This window comes from Kogia breviceps, chromosome 2 (assembly GCF_026419965.1).
Source record: "Kogia breviceps isolate mKogBre1 chromosome 2, mKogBre1 haplotype 1, whole genome shotgun sequence".
Taxonomy (NCBI): Eukaryota; Metazoa; Chordata; class Mammalia; order Artiodactyla; family Physeteridae; genus Kogia; species Kogia breviceps.
Genome location: NC_081311.1, coordinates 51,770,275 through 51,793,191, shown reverse-complemented (window position 1 = coordinate 51,793,191; position 22,917 = coordinate 51,770,275).

Sequence of the window (22,917 nt, the reverse complement as noted above, 5' to 3'; positions counted from 1 at the left end):
AGCTGGGTGGGGATATCAAATGGTTAAGTAAACATTATTCATGTAGTATGAAGAAATCCGTCTTCCCAATCCTTTTTTTCTTTTTTTTTTTTGCATACGCGGGCCTCTCACTGTTGTGGCCTCTCCTGTTGCGGAGCACAGGCTCCAGACGCACAGGCCCAGCAGCCATGGCTCACGGGCCCAGCCACTCCACGGCATGTGGGATCTTCCTGGACCGGGGCACGAACCCATGTCCCCTGCATCGGCAGGCGGACTCTCAACCACTGCGCCACCAGGGAAGCCCCCCAATTCTTATATTTAGTGTCTTATTCAAATATTAAGCATGACAAGAAACCAGAGAAATATAAATTGAATGAATAATGAGGTATATTTATACCGAGTATGTTCACAAAATTTGAAACTCCAGTGGAGTGGAGAGCAGGGTGTGGCAAAGGAAAAGGCATCAGATCACCTGACATCTGACCACTGTGCCTTCTCACTCAGGACAGTCACCTATCTGCTCACCTGTAAGCCTTGACATTCTCACCTGAAAATGGGAGCAGTAATAGCACCTGTTAACGTTGTAATGGAGATGAAATGAGGGCGTCCCTGAGAGACTTAAGACAGTATCTACAAGACAGTGAAAACTAACTTGAGTTTTAATTATTGCTGAGCCCAGTGCCATTGTGTGTGTCTGAAACACTCCATGTGAGTTCGCCACACCACGGCTCATGACCAATGCAGGCTTCAAACCTATGGTCTCCAATTGCGTTGTACTTTACCCTCCCCCCAACCTTGGCTTTTTCTGCCCCACTGCGTCATCAATCTTTTAAGTGTCTCTCAGACTTTTGACTTTTTTTTTTTTAAATTTTATTTTTGGCTGCGTTGTGTCTTTGTTGCTGCACATCGGCTTTCTCTAGTTGTGGTGAGCAGGGGCTACTCTTCATTGCAGTGCACAAGCTTCTCATTGTGGTGGCTTCTCTTGTTGAGGAGCACGGGCTCTAGGCACTCGGGCTTCAGTAGTTGTGGTGCCTGGGCTTAGTTGTTCCGCGGCATGTGGGATCCTCCTGGACCAGGGCTCGAACCCGTGTCCCCTGCATTAGCAGGCAGATTCTAAACCACTGTGCCACCAGGGAAGCCCTTGACCTTTTTTTTACTTCCTATTTCCTTTTGTTCCTCCTACATGGAATTCCACCTCCAGTTTGAAGTTCACAGCAGCATTTCAGCTTCACTAAGTTTTGTTGTCAGCAGATCCCTAGACGGAACTTGCAGTGCCCTTCGACCTCTGTCCACATGGGAGAGCCATCCTACTGGACCCGCTCTGGCCTTTTGAACACCTCCACCCACCCACTTAGTTGATGACATCATTTTAAGTAAACTCTTTTAAAAGGCAATATGGAAGAAAATATGAAGAGTTTATATGTTCATCTTCTATGACTCAGCAGTCTCACTCTTGAAAATACAACCTAAGAAAACACTACAAAATATAGGGTTAAAACCATGGCATACAATATTTTTTAATACAGCCTTATTTATGATGATGATAAATTAGAAACAGACTAAATGTTCTGCAGTAGAGGAATGCTTAATTAACTTACGGCACATACACTCCATGGAATATTATGCAATCATTTAAAAAGAATAATTATAAAGAGTACTTAGCAACTCAGAACAATGCTTATGAGTCAACTGAAAAAGCCAGTGATAAAACTATATATAATCTGTATGATTGCAGTTACGCAAAAATATGAGTGCATATAGAAGAAACACAAAAATACCCCAAAAGAATAGTAACTATGCTAATAAGATTAGCAGTGGTTCCCTTTTATGTTTCTTAACTTTCTGTAATATTATTACATTGTTTTTACAATGAAAAGAAGTTCCTTATAAATGTTAATAAATAGCTACAAGGCCAAACTCAGCTTCCAGAATATCTTATACTTTTAGCTCAAATGATTCATATTCCAGAGTTAATTTCTCATGCTCAAAGGCTGTTCTACAGGCAAAATTTTCTTTCCAGATAGAATAAAGGAAGTAATTGAGTTTACTGAGGGAAATTTGACCTCTATGCTGGAGTACAAAGATAATGCTTTTGCTTCTCTGTGAGCAGGGCATATGTTTTGAATTGCTTTTTCCCTCGTGGGGATAGATTTGAGCTGAACTATCTCCTTTCACCTTGCTCTCTGTTCAGCTGATGATGAAGCATTTGTAAGGCTGGGGACTGGGGGACACTCAGGAGCCTGGCCAAGCAAAACAAATTGACCTGTCCACTGAGTACATGGAGACCTTGGCCAAATACTCAATCCAAACACACTGAATTGAGATATAATAATGCAAGGCTTGTAGGCGATTCTGTGCCAGCCAGGTGAAGCACAGTCATTCAGTGGAATGATGAATTATCTAGAATGTCACCAGATAATTGTGTGTGTGTGTGTGTGTGTGTGTGTATTTTAATATAAACCACCCAGAGAAATAAGGGTAATTACACGTGCTCATGTATGAATAATAAATATTATACTCACAACCATAACTTACGAGTATGAAAAGGGGAGAGTATATAGTAATAATCTCCTAAATTAGTCCCCCTCCCCTCCTGCTACCCTTATCTCTTTCCCAGCTCCTTCAAACTCACTGAAAGTGTTGTCTGTACACACAGTCTCTCCATCTTCACTTCCCTTAGGAATCTATAGGGCCTGCCCTCACTACTGTGCTGAAATTGCTCTGGTGATGTAAACTCATAGCTGCCATATTGTTTCAGTCTTTCTCCTACCTGACTTCTCTGTAACCTGGATGCTGGTGAACATCCCCCCCTCCATGAGACTTTTCCTCACTTGGCCTGCATTTTCCCACTGCGTTAGTTTTCCTCCTACTGTTCTAGTGCCCATTTTCATTCTGTCTGTGTGAGTTCCTTTTCTTCTCCCTGACTTTATGTTGGTGATACTTAGCCTGCTATGACTCCCCTGCCTCTACATACTTTTCGTGGATGAGGTCATGCATCTCCATGAGTCCAACTCCCACCAACCCACTGATAACTTGCAGCTCTGTATTTCTGTGCCAGGCCTCTCTTCAAAGCTCCAGCCTTTTGTATGACCAACTTATCACACAACACTCTGTGAATGTCCCATGAGGTTTCCTCCACTCTGCATGTCCCTACTTGAGTTTTTCTTAGCTCTCTTCTTCCAAAATCACTTATTCCTCCACTATTCCTTATCTCCAAGACAGAAACCTCTTGCCATACTTGATGCCTGCCTTCCTTGCTCACATCTAATAAGTCATCATGTTCTCTTGATTCTGCCTCTGAAATAGTTCTCATATTAATTACCTACCTGTGTTGCACTTGCCTCAGTCCAGGCTCTTGTCATCTCTCCTAAATTATTTCAAGTCTCCTAACTTGTAGTCTCTCTGCCCCCAGTCTTGCTTCCTTCCAATCTCTCATCCACATATTAGCATCACAGTAATCATTCCTCAAAATAATTTTGACTCTTCTTTACAGGAGAATTCCTATTAATAAGTGTAGAAGGAATAATGGAAATAGGAAACCACCATTCGAACACAACAATAGTAATGGCTGCAGGTAAGATCCATGGATAAATGCTAAAATTAGTGGGCAGAAAATTAAGGAGAAGCAGGATATTTGTATGTGTCAAAGAACATCCTCTCAGAATATTTAATAATCACAAAGGAAAAAAATAACTTCACAGTGGATAAACCTGGCATACTCCACCTTAGCCAAATGAATGAGGTTGAAATCACCAATAATAACATATCAACATCAAGTACCACTTGCTATGATGCACTCAGAAGGGCAACTCACTTCTGTAGTATTCTTGCCAAAAAAAAAGCATAACCTCAATCTAATCGTGAGGAAACTTCAGACAAACCTAAATTGAGAGACAGCTGCAAAACACCTGACCAGCACGTTTCAGACATGTGAAGGTCAGGAAAGACAAAGAAAGTCTGCAAAACTGTCACAGATAAGAGAATACTGAAGAGGCATGACAACCCAATGCAATGTGGTATCCTGGATTGGATCATGGAACAGAAGAAAAAAATTAATGGGAAAACTGATAAAAACCTAAACAAAGTCTATCATTTAGTTATTAGTATTGTACCAATGAAAATTTCTCAGTTTTGATAAATATATAAGTCATTGACATCACAGGAAGCTGGGTAAACAGCATATGGGACTTTGTACTATTTTTGCAACTCTTATATAAGTCTAAAATTATTTCAAATTAAAAGGTTTTAAAAATGCGTGTTTCCCTAGTACCTGTAAAATAAAATACATTTTCTTTAGCATGACATATAATGTCTCTTATGATCTGACCTATTCGTACACCTCTATCTTCTACCACTACTCATAACACACCCAATGTTTCAGCTACGCTAAATGTCTTACCTTGTACCGTTTTTTTATAAACATACACACAAATACACTCATACACACTCACACTCACATACACTCACACACACAAAACACGAGACCCACCGATAATTGCCCAATTTTATTATAAATGGACACAGGACTAAAATCCAGGTTTCCCAATTCCTAAACCACTAGTCTTTACTGAATCAATATAATTCCGATCTATTCACTGGAACAGCCAAATTATGTCAAATCACATGTCATAGCTAAGTCAAGGTAATCAACTTAATTTTACCACCCGCGTAATTGAACCTCTTGATGGGGAGTAATACCCTATGATGGTTTATGTCACACATGGAATTGAGGACTCTGAACTCATTGACCTCAAAAGCAAACACTACACTCAATTGTCATGAAGCCAAAAATGTGCACACTTACACACATTTCAAAGTGTATAGTTCTGCTTTTATCAGTCCCGTTATAATCCTGTCTAAATTCTAAAGTGAAAATGAATGTCACAGTGAAAAAATTACTGGTTGCATATGAAATAGCCTGGTCTAACTTTTTAATATATTCACAAACAGGGATTTGATTCTTTTATTAGTAGTTAGAAAAGGTTGCATTAATATTCAGTAGTTAAAATGTGTCATTCTAAATTTTTTATAATTTCCCATAGGGGAATAATTTTTTTTGAAAATATTCCCAGCAGGTGAATGACTTTAATAACACAGTGTCTGTGAAGATGGCAAATAAAATTGGCTCATAGATCTATGCTTTGGCAAACAGTTGAAATAGCTTTTCTTTATAGACAAGTGTTAGCCGTGCTTCTTTGAGGTTGATTGAGATTGGTTAGCTTCTGAAATGTGTATGTTGACAATTCTTTGAGTCCTATTGACTTTTTGGGTCCCAAAATCCTTTCCTTTAAAAACTAATGCCTTAGTAAAGAGAGCAGAGAGAACAGACAGATGGGCCCGGAGGTAAGTGAAGGGTTCTGAAATAAAAGAAATAAAGAGAGCAAATGAAATTCTGTTTCTCAATCCCTGTCTCTTTTTCCTTTCTCTCTTGGTTGCAGAAGTACAGGGTGACCAACCTCTATTTTTTTTTTTGTTTAAAGAATATCAACTTGAAGTAGCAGAAGGGTAAACTTCATACTCAAATGAGGTAAAGAGCTACTAGAAGCCCCAGGAGCAGACAAGCAATCATTGTGGGTCAGAAAGGACTGCAATACCGTCGAAAGCTTTTCTTCCCGAGATGCTGAAGAGCACCGTGGAACACCCTGCAATTCCAGCCAGCGGAACCAGATGTAAAATTGCCTGGATGGAAAGGATCACAGCAACTACGCCCAAGGCTAGTGACGGACTCTGCTCTAGAAATTGTCCACAGTCAGGTAAATACCACTTTTCAAAACTCAAGAGTGCCATGTCTGAAGATGCTAACATCTTGAAGTTGGAGTTACTATTCTGTGGCCGAAGGTCCTGAGGTAGATTTGTAGATGTGGGTGTGCGGTGCTGCAGTTCCCAGGCAGGCTCAAGTTCATGGGCAAACACCTCAGACATAGAAGGGAAGGGATGAGGGGAAGATTTGGGCGGTCCCACCCAATCCCTTCTCTAGGGGAGAGGACGGACAGCAGAGTACATGAAAACAGCAATCCTAAAAGTAGTAAAATGACCTTATGGATACATATATATTGGGGGAACAGGAAGATAGATCAATGAAAGTGATAGATGGATAGACCAACAGTGATTACTCTACATTCACAGAAGAGGTTCTAGAAGTACCTAACCATTACATTAACAGTGTTTATCTCTGACCACTGGGATCATAGGTTGCTTTGTTTTTCTTATGTTTAATTCTGCAGAGCACTTAGTTTAGGGTGGGGTTTTTTTTTTTGGTATAATTAACACCAAAAAAATGTGTATATTTTGAAGTATAATTGATGTACAAAAACTGCACATATTTAAAGTGTACAACTTGGAAATTTTTGACATATGTACACACACATGAAACCATCACCATAATCAAGATGGAGAACATATCTGTTACCCCAGAAGTTTCTTTATGCCCCTTTGTTGTAATCCCTTCCTCTTGCCTCTCTCTGCCTCCGCCCTCCCCAGGCAACCACTGACTGGCTTCCTTTCACTTCAGAATAGTTCACATTTTCTAGAGTTTTATATAAATGGCATCATATTCTTCTTTTCGGAGGGGTCTGGCTCTTCCACTCAGCATCATTATTTTAAGATTCATCCATGTTGTTGTGTATATCAATAGTTTTTGTTTTTGTTGTTGTTTTTGGTTTTTATTGCAGCGTGTTTACTTTTTACAAGTCTCTGGGATAACCTCGGTTGCTCATTGAATATCCCAGCTCTAGACAGCATCCTTTTTTGGAAAAAGATTAAACCAAATGACAAAATATTCCTCCTGGACCTGGGAATTTGTCACAGAGAACTAAAGAAGGGACAAAGAAAATCAAAGGGATCTGGGTACCTTTGCTAAGTGCTTTTATTGAAAAGAAAAATAAACTTTTAGCATATTTTTCTATAGAAATACTGATTTTATCTGACAGTTACCTCCCAAATATTTCCATAGTTCCTTCCTTTATTATTTTAATCACTTTTTAAAATGAGACTATAAAAAATTGCAAATAAATTGCTTTACTATAAGAACAACATTATATCTTATATTTATGAAACCCTAAATTAGGAAGAAAATATTAACCCTAGTTTTTATTTCAGGTGTTTTTATCTCACACCTGAAATTAACTGAAATTGACAGTTTTTCCATGTTGCCTTTTCTATTTTTTTTTTTTTTTTCGGTATGCGGGCCTCACACTGTTGTGGCCTCTCCCGTTGCAGAGCACAGGCTCCGGAAGCACAGGCTCAGTGGCCATGGCTCACGGGCCCAGCTGCTCCGTGGCATGTGGGATCTTCCCGGACCGGGGCACGAACCCGTGTCCCCTGCATTGGCAGGCGGATTCTCAACCACTGCGCCACCAGGGAAGCCCCATGTTGCCTTTTCTAACCGCAAACTTTTAAAAATGTATAATTAAATATCAAGATCGCTTGCAAAAACGGGAAGATAAAGAATTGCTTTGTGGTAAAATTATTCATAGACGATTCCTCAGTGTGTGTGTCGTTAAGGACTTCTGAACAAAAAGCCCCACTCTACCACTCAGAGGCACTGGCTCATGAGTACTCATACACTGGCAACAGCAAGCAAATGTTATATCCCCACTATCTTAATGATTCAAATCTTATGGCAATTGTGCAAGCTGTTTAGCGCCAATCTGCTATGCGAAACCTGATAGTTCTGTAATATAGGATAACTTCCTTCCTTGTAATTAGCCTCAAAGGAAGCTGCATATTTCAAGTGGATACTAATAAACCTACAGCTTTTAACAAATTCCTTCCTTTCTCTGGAAGGGAAGCTTCAAATTCATATTCATTTCAAAATCAAGAACTAAGAATAAATGGTAAATGAAGAATGAATGAATGATGAACGTAAATGTTTCCACATAGAAAAGGATTTGGGGACTTCCCTGGTGGTCCAGTGGCTAAGACTCCGCCCTTCCAATGCAGGGGGCCCGGGTTCGATCCCTGGTCAGGGAACTTGATCCCACATGCCACAACTAAGAATTCGCATGTGACAACTAAAAGATCCCGCATGCCGAAACTAAAGATTCTGCGCGGCAACAAAGTCCCGCAGGCGGCAACGAAGATTCCTACGCCACAACTAAGACCCAGCACAGCCAAATAAATAAATAAATAAATAAATAAATAAATAAATATATATATATATATATATATATATATAAAGACTGAGCTTTGAAGCACTCACAAGAATTAATTTTTTTAAAAAGGATTTGGATCTAAATATTATTCTAGTTTCTTTTGAGGACAAGGGTCAGGAACCCCAACACGCTAAATATGTTCTCAGATACTCTGTTTCCAAGAATTCCCTGGCGGTCCAGTGGTTAGGACTCCACACTTTCACTGCTGAGGGCGTGGGTTCGATCCCTGGTTAGGGAACTAAGATCCCACAAGCCACACGGTGCAGTCAAAAACAAAAAAACAAAACAAAAATAAACTCTGTTCCTAAGTCCATGGTAATCCCTGCTGAAACATATATATTATAAAGCCTAGAACAGAGAAGATTCTCTTATTAAATATAAATGTAAATAGCTGCAATAGATAAGGCCCTGAAACCCTGTGTAACGTGTCGGGAGAGGCATCTAGAATACAGAGCAGGAGGGAAAACCATGGCATGCTCAGATTTTTTTCCCCCTGATCTAATTTTTAAAACTTCAGTGCAAGCTCACTCCAAGGAAAAATTGTATTAAGCACAGACTCATTTATTTTCTGCTGATGAACACAACCATGTGAACAGCTGATAAAAGTCATCTCTTTCTGCAAAAGGATACCAGCAATGTAGTTATGAGTTCCAATTCCAAAGTTCAAAACCACCCTATTTGCTAATGCAATTATAGGTGTGTTGCCACTGCACTGGGCTAAATATATAGGTGACTTTTAGTTCTGCCTTTTTTTATTGTCTTACTTAGCAGGAATGTCCAAGAAACATGCTCTACCTACCAGAAAAGAAGTGTTTCAGACATCCATTCAGGAATTGAATGCAATGGGAGGTGATAGGAGTATTTCTGGAAAAGTGTCAGAAATCCTTAATTTAAAAAAGTTCTCAGCATGAGCATGCTGAGTGTGTGTTTTGAAACCTGGGTGAGGAAGGCTAGTTGCAGAGTTTTCAGCTGCCAACTGCTCGAACTCTTCAAAGAAGGCTCCTCCACAGCCCATTGACAATGACCCTGTGCTGGGGCTATTTTCAGGGAATCTCACTGATTCTCCATTTCATTCAATCTCAAAGCCTTGAAGATAGTCGCATAGGGTATGACATCTATTGCAAATTCTCCACTGTAGCCCTGCAACTGTCTTGAAAGCTATTAAGCCTAAAGACAGGACTGCCTACATGATTTGCGAGGTCCAGTGCAAGAAGAAATTCTTAATAATTTTTGAACATTTTCAAGACAGCAAAAGCAGAACATTAAACCAAGTACTGGCTTTCTCTAAGCAAAGGGGTCTATGTGACTGTATAGATCACTGGCCCATGAAGATATCCCTGCTTATAGAAATGCTACTCACCTTCTCCTGCAATGAGCGCCATGTATATTGGCTACACTTCTCTCCATGAATCCATGATTTCGCTGATGTTACTCCCCTCTCATTAAGCTAACATAATCAACTTCTTACATATAGACAATGTATGTTCATGCACATGTGTGTGTGTGTGTGTTTCAAGAACACTAAGAAATGCATTTTGCAAAAAGAAGCAGAGAATACTGACTCTCATTTACTCAATCTCAATGAGCTTATTGCTAGATTTCTTTAGACCGTGGACTCATGGGCCAAAGCACAAGATGCTCACCTTTAAATCCTTGCTGTAAATTATTTTTCAAACATAAAATATTGCCTTCAGCATAATAATATCAAATGCTCACATTCATAATACAAAAAGAATATTGAAAGAAGAAATGTCAGCATTATTACTTAGAGGTAAAATAAAAAGGCTGCAGGGAAGTTAGGCATGAAGTATTATCAAATATGAAATGCTAGGAGTATTTCCATTAATGTTAATAAATTAGCATTCTGTATTTAGCTAGGCATGATTAGTACATGATTTGTTTAAATTAATGTTATAGCATAATAGATTCAGAATCACTATAAATAATTTAAGATTTTTTATTATTAATATTTTCCTTAAAACCTGAACTACCCAAAGATGTTGAAGGTGATCCCAGGTTAATGGACCTGGTTTTAATGACCTATCTTAGAGCAGCATCTCCAGTGCCTTGCTTAGAGCAATTCTCTAAGAGTAAATAAATACAAAGAAGCAAAAAGCTTGAGAGCAAATGGACATTCAGTTATTTCTAAACAAGGTTAATTTTCAGCCCAGTTTGTGGCTTAAACACACACACAGCTAGCGCCACCTATAGAAACAAAAATAAAAAATTGTGCCAACAGCAAACAGGCTGTTTCTGCAAAAAGTGAACCGGATCAAACATCATAAAGGAATGAGTCATCAGTTTAGTGAAAAACTGTGGTCTTTGTTCAGTAAACAAAGAGACCTCACTCTAATGAGCTTCAGCACTGAGCTACTAAAGGGTTATTAGAAATGGAAAATGTGGTTTATTATCAAGGCTGCTTCTGAGTCTTATCCCAGCCTATTGTAAGAGAAAAACAAAAGTGAAACAAGCACAATTCTACTAGAGGGGGAAAGCGTTACTGAGCCTTTTATTTTAACTAGGATATTGCATTGTTTGTCCTTTTCTTCTCTAACTCAATGTACCTTCAAAACATTTTGGAGACATCTACTGTCTGCCAAGTACTTGAAAATAAAATACTTACTCACTCTGTCCTTGGAGCATCCAACCTAATTGGAAAAATGTATAAATATATTCATAAATAACAGAATACAGCGTAGGAAGTATTAAATGCCATAAAACTCTTCATGGCACAGATAAAAACTGTGATGTGTAGCGGAGGCACTTCTAGCTGGAAGATCAGGTAAAGTTACATGGAAAAGTGGTACATGAGCTGGACTTTGAAGAAAAGTTTGATTTGGAAATGAAGAGATTTAGGACAAAAGGGAAAAGTGGGAAAACACAATTTATGTATGAAGAATAGCAAACAGTTCAGAAAGTAGAAAGAGAGACACATTTGGAAGGGTATCCTGGAGCCAGATAATAAAGAATCTTAGACAGCAAAGTAATAAAATAGAAAACACTTGCATAGTGTCTGCAATGTGTCAGGTTCCAGTCCCCAAACCTTCTATAAATTAACTCATGTCATCCTCAGAACAGTCATCAAAAGGTAGGTACTATATTTAATATCTCAATTTCACAGATAAGAAACTGAAGTATAGCAAGGTTACATAACTTGACTTGAGATCACATAGCCAGTAGGGTTTCAACCATGCCCAGAATCACCACCTGCTACTGGCTCTTGGTAATAAAGAGTCTGGACTTAACTCTCCAGCATGAAGAAAAGTGGAATACTTGCTCTTGTTTTTATAAAAGTAAACAAATGCTTTCATGGAAAAGTAAATAGATGCTCATATAGATAATTCAAAGGATAAAGCAAAAAGAAGGGGGAAAATACAGTTTTACTTCCCAGAGATAAATTCTGATAACTGTTTTTCTCTTTTACTCCAAAGTGTTTCAAAACTTCGTGGACACAAATTAAAGAATAAAAGAGAACTGAGGCTGGAAAGAAACATAGCCTGCCCCCATTCCTGCTCTGCAGCGCCTACCCCAGAAGCAGCCTCTTTCTTTCCTTCTTTCTTTTTTATATACTTATTTATTTTTGGCGGCGTTGGGTCTTCATTGCTTCGCGCGGGGTTTCTCTAGTTGCGGCGAGTGGGGGCTACTCTTTGTTGTGGTGCGCGGGCTCAATAGTAGTGGCGCACGGGCTTAGTTGCTCCGCAGCACGTGGGATCTTCCCAGACCAGAGCTCGAACCCGTGTTCCCTGCATTGGCAGGCGGATTCTTAACCACTGCACCACCAGGGAAGTCCCACAGCCTCTTTCTTGATTTGACAATTGGAGGAAGTATTTCTTGAAATCAGGTATGCTACTCCTGCATCTCATAATGTTTGACAATTACAACACTGTTTCGAAGTCTACTATTGGTTATCTTAATCGTTTTAAATTATATAGTGGTCCTCTACTTATTCTATCAGCTTTAGTTGGCTCATTCTTCCCTTTGCAAAAGGAGAATATTATTTCCTCATACCTCTTTTCAACTTTCTTCCCTTGACCTTCTGCATTTGCACTTTTACAATACCGAGGTTGTTACGTTTATATTCTCTGCTGCAACCATAATCAGGTCTCCTATTCTTTTTTTTTTTTTTTTTTTTTTTTTCGGTACACGGGCCTCTCACTCAGGCTCCGGACTCACAGGCTCAGCGGCCATGGCTCACGGGCCCAGCCGCTCCACGGCATGTGGGATCTTCCCGGACCGGGGCACGAACCCGTGTCCCCTGCATCGGCAGGCGGACTCTCAACCACTGAGCCACCAGGGAAGCCCCAGGTCTCCTATTCTTTGAATTTAGTTTGACTTTAAGAGCTAAAAAGAAAACAATAAAGAGCATTTACATTAATATGACTCAATATTTTTTACTGCAAAGCCAAATATAATGCTATGATTATATTTCCTTTTTTACAAGTCCAATGTCACAACCCCTGGGCCATGGTGAGAAGAATGATCCTTGTGTCAAGGTGAAATGGGTTCTCTTATAGTCTATCAATTATGTTTAAAATCATTGCATATCGGGGCTTCCCTGGTGGCGCAGTGGTTGAGAGTCCGCCTGCCGATGCAGGGGAAACGGGTTCGTGCCCCTGTCCGGGAAGATCCCACATGCTGCGGAGCAGCTGGGCCCGTGAGCCATGGCCGCTGAGCCTGCGCGTCCGGAGTCAGTGCTCCGCAACGGGAGAGGCCACAACAGTGAGAGGCCCGCGTATCTAAAAAAAAAAAAAAAAAAAATCATTGCATATCTTATTTTGCTTCAAATTTGGATCACAACAGCTTGTGGTCTTACATAGGTTTTTTTTTGGGGGGGTGGTTAATTGCCTTTTTTTGGAGCCCTCTGTACTCCTACTTCAAGCTGATATGTTTGTGCTACAGGCCTGGGGCAGTTCTTATCCTGGATTTTCCTTCACTGCCCTCTGGAATTGGATCCACTGCTCCCTCTTGGAGTGGATCCAGCCTCTTTCTTGAATTCCTCCCTTGCTTTTCTAGAGTATATCATCATAAAACTTCCTGAGAAGGTTTATGCCAGAGATAAACTTTCTGATTCCATGAATTCCCAAAAATATCCTTATCTTGCCATATCACTCAAATTCCTAACAGGAAAAGTAAAGCCACTAAAGCATTTAAACAGAGGAAATTTAATGGAAAAAATTGGTTACATAAATAATGGAAGAACTAAGAAACCAAACAAGGAGAAAGGCAACCCAATTATTACAGACTGTGGACATTCACAGTCATCCTTAGGCTGGAGGGACAAAGCAAGAGGTGGTGTTCGCAGGTCCCACCCCTGGGCCATGTAACCGAGGAGAAACTGGAGCCACAGAGAACACACAGCAAAGGTCAGATTCCACTGCAGGGGGAGGGGTGGGAGGGATTGGGAGGAATTATATCCTTGTATCTTCATTCCTCCTGTGTGCTCTCACTGCTTGAACCCAACCAGAAGGCAGTAAAACAGGAGCCTGGGAAACACAGCCTACAGAAAAAGTCTCCTGCAATACAGAGCACAGTGGAGGAAAGGCAACGAATCTATCCCAGAGCAAAGTCCAGCCCTCACTCATACTCAATTTATATTCTTGCCTAGTATAAACTTTCAGGTCCTCAGTTCTATTTCTTCAGAGCTTTAAAGTCATTGCTCCACTGACTTCTAGCATCTAATGTGGTGAATAAAAAATCTGATGCCAGTCTGATTCTTCTTTCATTTTAGGTGGCTTGTCTTTTCTCCAGCCCATCAAGCCACTGGAGAAAGTGAAAGTCCCAAGCTTCCTATTGCAAATAAGACATCACTGCCATCAACATTCTTTCCTTCTCCTCTCCCCTCAACCCATCCAGCCTGTCATACCACTTTGCCCACAGAAAAGGAAAAGGAATATTTTAGAGCAACTCAAATTTCTGGCATTCAAAATAACAGCCACCAGGAGTCCCCAGAAGGATGCACTAACTTTCCCATGGGTCACCAAACCATTCATGCCCATAACAGTCCCTCCTCAGGGTAGGTGCTGAATAAATATATGTTGAGTAAGTAAATGAAACTACCTAGAGATAACAGACCTCAGGACTCTTGTCTCTCTTCCTTGTTTTCCAGGTGCCACAGAAACCCAAAATCTCCAGGTTCTCCATCAACATGTCCCTATAGTGATCTAGACCCATCCTAATCCAATCTTATTTCCCAAACCTTCCATCATGAGCCCTGGAACTCATGATACATCACCTGTAAGTTCCCTTCCTCCTTCTAAAACCCCAGCAACATTTGAATGTATGTATCAGGTGTTTCCTCCTTAATTCTGTCCTTTACCACCCCACCTCCTAACCACTACCATCTCTCTCCCTAATTCATTAATGACTCTAATATCTGCTGTGTTAATTTCCTATGACTGCTTAACAAATTACCTCAAACTTATTGGCTTAAAACAACACAAATTTATTACCTCACAGTTCTGGAGTCTAAAATGGTTTCAGAAAGGGCTGCATTCCTTCTGGAGGTGCTACCTCCTACAAGGGGAGAATCTATTTCTCTGCCTTTCCTAGCTCCAAGAGGCTGCCCACATTCCTTGGGCCATAACCCCATATCACTCCAATGTCTGTCTCCATCATTACATCTCCTTTCCTTCTCTTACTCTGATCCTACTGCGTCACTCTTACAATAACCCTTGTGACTATTTTCCCCTTAGCCCCATAATCCAGGGTAAACTCCCCATCTGAAGATCCTTAACTTAATAATATATACAAAGTCCCTTTTGCCATGTAAGGAAACATATTCACAGAATCCACAGATTAGAACATGGGCATTTTTAGGGGGCCATTATTGTACTTACATACCCACCCTCCCTTCCACCCCTAGTCATGTCGCCATTCTCAGTGTATCAGCATCCATTGGAAGATCTGTCCAACACCTAGACCTCTCAGCTCTCTGTCACTAATAATCATCTTTTCTTCCACCATACCTCAGTCACTTATCCCATGGTCATACTCATGACCTTGCCATTACCATCAACAGCTCTTCCTCCAATTTCTGAATTTCACGTATCCAAATTTTTTTTTACTACAACCTCATTTCATTGAAATCACCAACTCAAGCAACAATACAAATCCCAAAACTTCCAGCCCATTAACTATAGCAGGTTTTTAGTTTCTCTCACCATTCTCACATCCATCCTGACCCAGCCTAAATCCTATGGTCCATCATTATAATCCCTCCCTTGAAAACCCTTAATTTGTTTGCCCTTTTTTTTTTTAACGATTTTTTTAAACCCACATTTGTTTATTTATTTATTTTTGGCTGTGCTGGGCCTTTGTTTCTGTGCGAGGGCTTTCTCTAGTTGTGGCAAGCGGGAGCCACTCTTCATCGCGGTGCGCGGGCCTCTCGCTATCGCGGCCTCTCTTGTTGCGGAGCACAGGCTCCAGACGCGCAGGCTCAGTAGTTGTGGCTCACGGGCCTAGTTGTTCCGCAGCATGTGGGATCTTCCCAGACCAGGGCTCGAACCCGTGTCCCCTGCATTAGCAGGCAGATTCTCAACCACTGTGCCACCAGGGAAATCCCTGTTTGTCCTTTTTACCCGCCCACACACCACCTGAAAAAGCATCCTTGGTCAAATCCAATCAGGAGATTTAAATTCTTGGTGGCGGGGTGGTGGGGGTGGCAGGGAGGTAAGGGGATAGGGCAGAGTCAAGCCTCTGAGGCCATCTTACAAGAGCACACAATATAATAAATAATAAATAAATAATAAAATGACCAAAAACTAGTAATGTCTGCACATAGTAGAATTCAATAAGCTTTAGCTATTATTGAACTATTCTTTTGGCCTACTTTCTGTATTATTGCTAAAACAGTATAATTCTAATAGTTAACAAACTATTTCAACACTGTTAGCTTTTTTTAAAAAATATCCATATGGACCCCACACTTTTGGGTTTCTGATCATGTGGCCCAGACTGAAATATCTGGGTGACAATGCTTTATTACAAGCACACCCTCCATTCCTGTCAATCTAAATAAATCAAGTCAGATTTCAGCATAGCCCAGATGAAGAGGTACAAAGCCTGTTCTCGGAGAGACATATTACACACCAAGGAGAAATAGGATCTCATCAATTGGTACGATCAGTAGTCTGGTTAGCATTTATGGAAGTAGACTCTAAAGGTGTTAAAGAAAATAAAATGTATAGTTTGATTATCAATATGGATGCACTTCCCTGGCATTCAGGAATTAAGTGTGTTAGTGTGAGCTTGTGGAAGTGTCTTTATAGCTTTCTAGTTGGTTAACTGAAGCTTGGACTAAACAATAACCTATACTATGAGTATGAGATGGCAAAATTTCTCTAGCATACTGTTGAAAAGTGATTTTTAATTTTTAACATGCATAAATATCACCTGTAGATTTGGTTAAAGAGTTTCCTGGGCCCCAGACCCAGAAATTCTGATCCAGTAAGTTGAGGAAGGCCTTGAATTTGCATTTCTAACAAGCTCAGGGGTGCTGATGACATTGCTACTGGCATGAGGACCTAGGACCTATTAATCCCTACATTTGGAGAGCACTACTATAAAGGAATCTGAAGGCTCAGGGAGAAATGAATCTGAAGGCTCTGGAGTACATCTATTACGTGCAATCTGCTGGACCACCCCTTAGCTATAACTTGGTTTTAGACAAGTTAGATGGAGATGTCCCAAAGCAGTTAGAAATAATATATTGGAACACAAAGAATACAGATATGGAATTTTTATCAAGAGATCATAAAATTACCTCAAATAACATCTCACTGATAGAATCATAGATGGAAAAGTAAGATTTTTCTGCTGAGCAGGTCTGCTACCAGAGTGGACCACCATGAGTCAAAGGAGTCCTAAATTCTAGATCAAAGTTTCTCATGATCGCTTCCCTAATGAGCCATTTCAGACACTTTTTTCCTAATTGCCTTCCCCCATGAAATTTTAATGCCACAGATATACTGGCACATGTACTGTATGTAATGTATAACTGTGAGATATACATATATATATATATATATATATATATCCAGGCATACCTCATATTATTGCACTTTGCAGCTACTGCATTTTTTACAAATTGAAAGTTTGTGGCAATCCTGTGGTGAGCAATTCTGTCGGTGGCATTTTTCCAGCAACATTTGCTCACTTCATGTCTCTGTGTCACATTTTGTTTAATTCTCAGAATATCTCAAGCTTTTTCAGTATTATTATATTTGTTTTGGTGATCTGTGATCAGTGCACTATCTTTGATGTTACTACTATGACTCACTGAAGATGAGGTGATGGTCTGTATTTTTTAGCAATAAAGTATTTTTTAATTAAGGTATGTACCTTGTTTTTTTCAGAAATAATGCTATTATTGCACACTTAATAGAGTACAGCATAGTGTAAACATAACTTTTATATGCACTGGGAAATCAAAATATTTATGCAACTCACTTTATTGCGATATTCACTTTATTGCAGGGGTCCAGAACCAAACCCACGATATCTCCAAGGTCTACCTGTGTATAAAGAGTTTTTTCACCTGTCCAGAACCAGTTTTTACCCTCATTGGGAATGTAGGTTCTAGACCCAGATCCACCATTACCTTGTTAGGTTTTCTTAAGCTATTATCATTTCTGGGTCTTAGTTTACTCCTTACAATCTGACCAGGAAGTGTGAGATGATTCTCAAGATTCCTCCAGTGTTCTGCCCCTTCACAGTTACTATTCCATTAATGGACTTGCCCTTTGACATATGTACAACATTTGTTTGCATCTCTGTGAGTGGTGTACATTGAAAAGCTGCCAATAAAATGAGTATAAAAATGAGCTACACTTTTTCTCAATCTGGCATCAATGTTGCTTTTGAGCCCCCAGTCAGCCTAAAGCAGATAGCTTAGTTTATTCCATTCTGGCAAGCTCAGGACAATCTGACAATTCCAGTCATATTTAGGACTTATCACCATCCTCCACCACAAGTTCAAAGCACTTTCTCCTCTGCTGGGCCCCATATGGATTAGAAACATCCACGTTATTCATTTCTGCTGCCCATTTTTTAATTTGGTTGGGGTTTTTTTTGATGTTGCATTGTATGAGCTGTTTATATGTGTTGGATATTAATCCCTTATTGGTCATCTCATTTGCAAACATTTTCTCCCATTCAGTAGGCGGTCTTTTTTTTTTTTTTTGTCAATGGTTTCCTTTGCTGTGCAAAAGCTTTTAAGTTTAATTGTTTATTTTTGCTTTTATTTCCTTTACTTTAGGAGATGCATCCAAAAAAATACTACTGTGATTTATGTCAAAAAGTGTTCTGCCTATGTTTTCCTCTAGGAGTTCTATAGTATCCAGTCTTACATTTAGGTCTTCAATCCATTTTGAGTTTATTTTTGTATATGATGTCAGAGAATGTTCTAATTTCATTCTTTTACATGTAGCTATCCAGTTTTCCCATTTTTCCAGAGAGGAAATGCAGATGGCCAACAGGCACCTGAAAAGATGCTCAACATTCCTATTCATCAGGGAAATGCAAAATCAAAACCATAAAGAGATATCACCTCACACCTGTCAGAATGCTATCATTAAAAAGAACACAAGGGCTTCCTTGGTGGCACAGTGGTTAAGAATCTGCCTGCCAGTGCAGGGGACATGTGTTTGAGCCCTGGTCCGGGAAGATCCCACATGCCGCGGAACAACTAAGCCCGCGAGCCACAATTACTGAGCCTGCATGCCACAACTACTGAAGCCCACGCACCTAGAGGCCGTGCTCCGCAACAAAAGAAGCCACCGCAATGAAAAGTCCGCACATCCCAATGAAGAGTAGCCCCCCTCACCGCAACTAGAGAAAAGCCTGCGTGCAGCAACAAAGACCCAACACAGCCAAAATTAAAATAAATAAACAAATAAATAAATAATTTTATTTTTTTTAAGAAGAACACAAATAACAGATGTTGGCAAGGATGTGGAGAAACGGGAACCCTCATACACTGTGGTGGGAATGGAAACTGGTGCAGCCACTGTGGAAAACAATATGCAGGTTCCTCGAAAAACTAAAAATAGAACTACCATATGACCCAGCAATTCCACTCCTGGGTAGGTATCAAAAAAAAAAAAAAAAACACCACTAATTCAAAAAGACACATGCATTCCACTGTTCATATATTCATAGCAGCATTACTTACAATTGTCAAGGTATGAAAGTGACCTAAGTGTCCATCAACAGATGAATGGATAAGGAAGTTGTGATATATAAATATACACAAAGGAATACTACTCAATCATGAAAAATAATGAAATGTTGCCATATGCAGCAACATAGATGGATGCATCGGGCATTATGCTAAGTGAAATAAGTCAGATGGAGAAAGACAAATACTGTATGATATCACTTACATGTGGAATCTAAAAAATACAACTAATGAATATAACAAAAAAGAAGCTGACTCACAGATACAGAGAGCAAACTAGTGGTTACCAGTGGGGGTGGGCAGGGGCAATATAGGGGTAGGAGAGTGGGAGGTACAAACTATTGGGGTAAGATAGGCTCAAGGATGTATTGTAGAACATGGAGAATATAGCCAGTATTTTGTAATAGCTGCAAATGGAAAGTAACCTTTAAAAACGGTATACAATTATTTTAATTTTTAAAAAATAGATAAAATAAAATATATTAAAATTTTTTAATTTAACAAATAAATAAAGAGCAGCACTACTATTAAAAGAAAGAAAGAAAGAAAGAAAGAAAGAAAGAAAGAAAGAAAGAAAGAAAGAAAGAAAGAAAGAAAGAAGAAGAGGGCTTCCCTGATGGCGCAGTGGTTGAGAATCCGCCTGCCAATGCAGGGGACACGGGTTCGTGCCCCGGTCCGGGAAGATCCCACGTGCCGCCGAGCGGCTGGGCCCGTGAGCCATGGCCACTGAGCCTGCGCGTCCGGAGCCTGTGCTCCGCAACGGGAGAGGCCACGACAGTGAGAGGCCCGCGTACCACAAAAAAAAAAAAAAAAAAAAGAAAGAAGAAACATCCATGTTAAACAAGAGGAAAAAGGTGTGGCCTGTTTTCTATCCCTCCATTCTACTTCCATGTACCAGCTCCCGGGTAAATGCCTTCAGCAGAACTCGGAGGGAGCAGCCCCCTTCTCACCCACGGCTTCATTTTCCTTCAGTTGCTGGAAGGATTTAACTTTTGAGGTTGGCACAGTTTTGTCTCTCACCCAGATAGAGTCAGATGCTGGCTCTGTCATATAGAACATGCCATGGTCTGTTGATGCCCATCCTGGGTGTCTTGCCCATGCATATTTCTGGTGTCCTCTTCACTACTGAGCAGTGTCTTGAAGGGTACAAGCAAGCTGGCCCATGCTCACAGCTACAGTCTTGGGTTTATCCAGGCCTCAGGGATTCTAGGACTCTCTGACATGGCAAACTTTAAGACCAAGAGAAAACAGGGTGAGGAAGAGCTTGACTCCTTCATACCTGCTTTGTTTTCTGCCACTTAAACACTATTTGAGAAGTTGGTCCCCTGTGTTCAAAAATGTCACCAAACTTTCAGAGAAGAGCACCTTTGTTGGGAAACATGGTGAACACATAAGACCCCGTTGGGGAAGGCAGAGAATAAAGGTCACAAACTCCCTTTTCAACTCTCTTTCAGCCATACCACATCTCCTGATGGAAAAGTCTAGTAGTGTTACTGAACATAAGTTCATGTGCTCAATGGACAGTAAGGCCAAACAAACCAAAATTTGTTTGAAGCAGAGAAAGGTTTATCGCAGGGCCCAGCAAGAATGGGTGGTTTATGCTGAAAAACCCCGAACTCCCCAGTGGTTTTTAGGGAGAAGTTTTTAATGGGCAAAATTTGGGGGGAGGGCTGCAGGGTATGTGACTTTCTTCTGATTGGGTGGTGGTGAGGCAGCAGGGCGATGCCCCAGGAATCAAGCGCTCAGCCTGAAGTTACCATCCTCCACATGGGTGGGAGATTTTGTTCCTGCAGAAGAACTTAAAGATATTATGTATATTCCATGAGAAGGAACCAGGAACCTGCCCCAAGGCTGCATTATTGTTTCTTCACTGCTCCTCCCTTGTTTCTGCATTCCCCCACTTCCCTGATTGACAACTGTTTGAATCTGCTCTTTGGAGCTCAGAGAAGATCTAGGAGGCTGAAGCCTTTATCCTGCAAATAAGAAATGAGGGACCTGGAAAGGCTTTTGCACCCCGGAGGGCCCTTCAGCGTCCTGCTCAGTTTCAGTAAGACAGGGTGAGGGTATTTATTTTAACTAAAAAGAAATAAAATATTTTTAGTCCTCGAGTCTGATTTTTCTCCCCCATAACCCACTCTCCACTTAGCCAGCAAGTGGAGGATAAGAAACCAGTCAGCAGCCTTTAATAAAAATTGTAGTGTATAGGGCTTCCCTGGTGGCGCAGTGGTTGAGAGTCTGCCTGCCTATGCAGCGGTTATGGGTTCGTGCCACGGTCCGGGAAGATCCCACATGCCGTGGAGCGGCTGGGCCCGTGAGCCATGGCCGCTGAGCCTGCGCGTCCGGAGCCTGTGCTCCGCAACGGGAGAGGCCACAACAGTGAGAGGCCCGCGTACTGCAAAAAAAAAAAAAAAAAAAAAACTTGTAGTGTATATACAGCATTAGGATTTGTGATTCATGACTTTTTATCTTATCTGTCCTATGCTCCAAGGTCTTAGAAGCAGAGAACTTACAATTTAACACTTCTTACTGAGTTTTACCTACTTCCCCCACATTTGTATCTCGTCCTGTAATCTATCTCTAAATTAATGGTGCAATTATCCACCCAGTTTCACTCAATTCAGAACAGAGGGATTATCCTGGGTGCCTCCCTCATCCTTATCAGTGATAGTCATCAGTCATTAAAACCTGTAAATTCCTCCTTAGTCGTTTATCTGTCATACACCCCTTCTCTGTCCCTCTTTCTTAATTCCAGCCTTCATCACTTTTTGCTTAAACAACTGCAATAAATTCCCAATTGGTTTCAAAGTCAATGAAACCTCTCCTCCCTCCACACTAAGCATATCTTCCCAAGGATGTGACAAGGTAACTCTACTGCTTCAAAACATTTAACATCTGTGCAAACAACACTAGCCCCATAAGTAAGAAAAGAAAACATGAAATCAGAAATGTTTCTTCTTTTTTGAAGATAATAAACTTTAATCAATAATCTTTTTTTTTTTTTTTTTTTTTTTTTTTTTTTTTTTTTTTTTTTTGCGGTACACGGGCCTCTCACTGTCGTCACCTCTCCCGTTGCAGAGCACAGGCTCCGGACGCGCAGGCTCAGCGGCCACGGCTCACGGGCCCAGCCGCTCCGCGGCATGTGGGATCTTCCCGGACCGGGGTATGAACCCGTGTCCCCGGCATCGGCAGGCGGACTCTCAACCACTGTGCCACCAGGGAAGCCCTAATCAATAATCTTGAAGCAAGTCACTTGGACTTAAAAAGGTACTTCGTTTATTCAGGTACTGTGTTGTGAATGCCTTCTCTTTGCTAGTAACAGAAGCTCTAGGGGAAAAATAGCACTAAGGGAACTAAATAGAGAACTTATTTGCTAGCTGATCAAATTGGGTGAAGATCTAAAGTAAGATTAAATTGATCATGCTCGATCTGTTCACTATCTCAAGCGACATATTTCTCCAGTGTTTTCCTGCCATTTTCAGAGTGAATAAGACCTGTGTGCTGCCAAGCTGTTTTATTACCCACATAAAACGCAAACCTTTATCACGGTTAGAGGATTATCGTAAATCACAATTAACAATAGCTGAGGAGATTAGGTTCATGAATTTTACA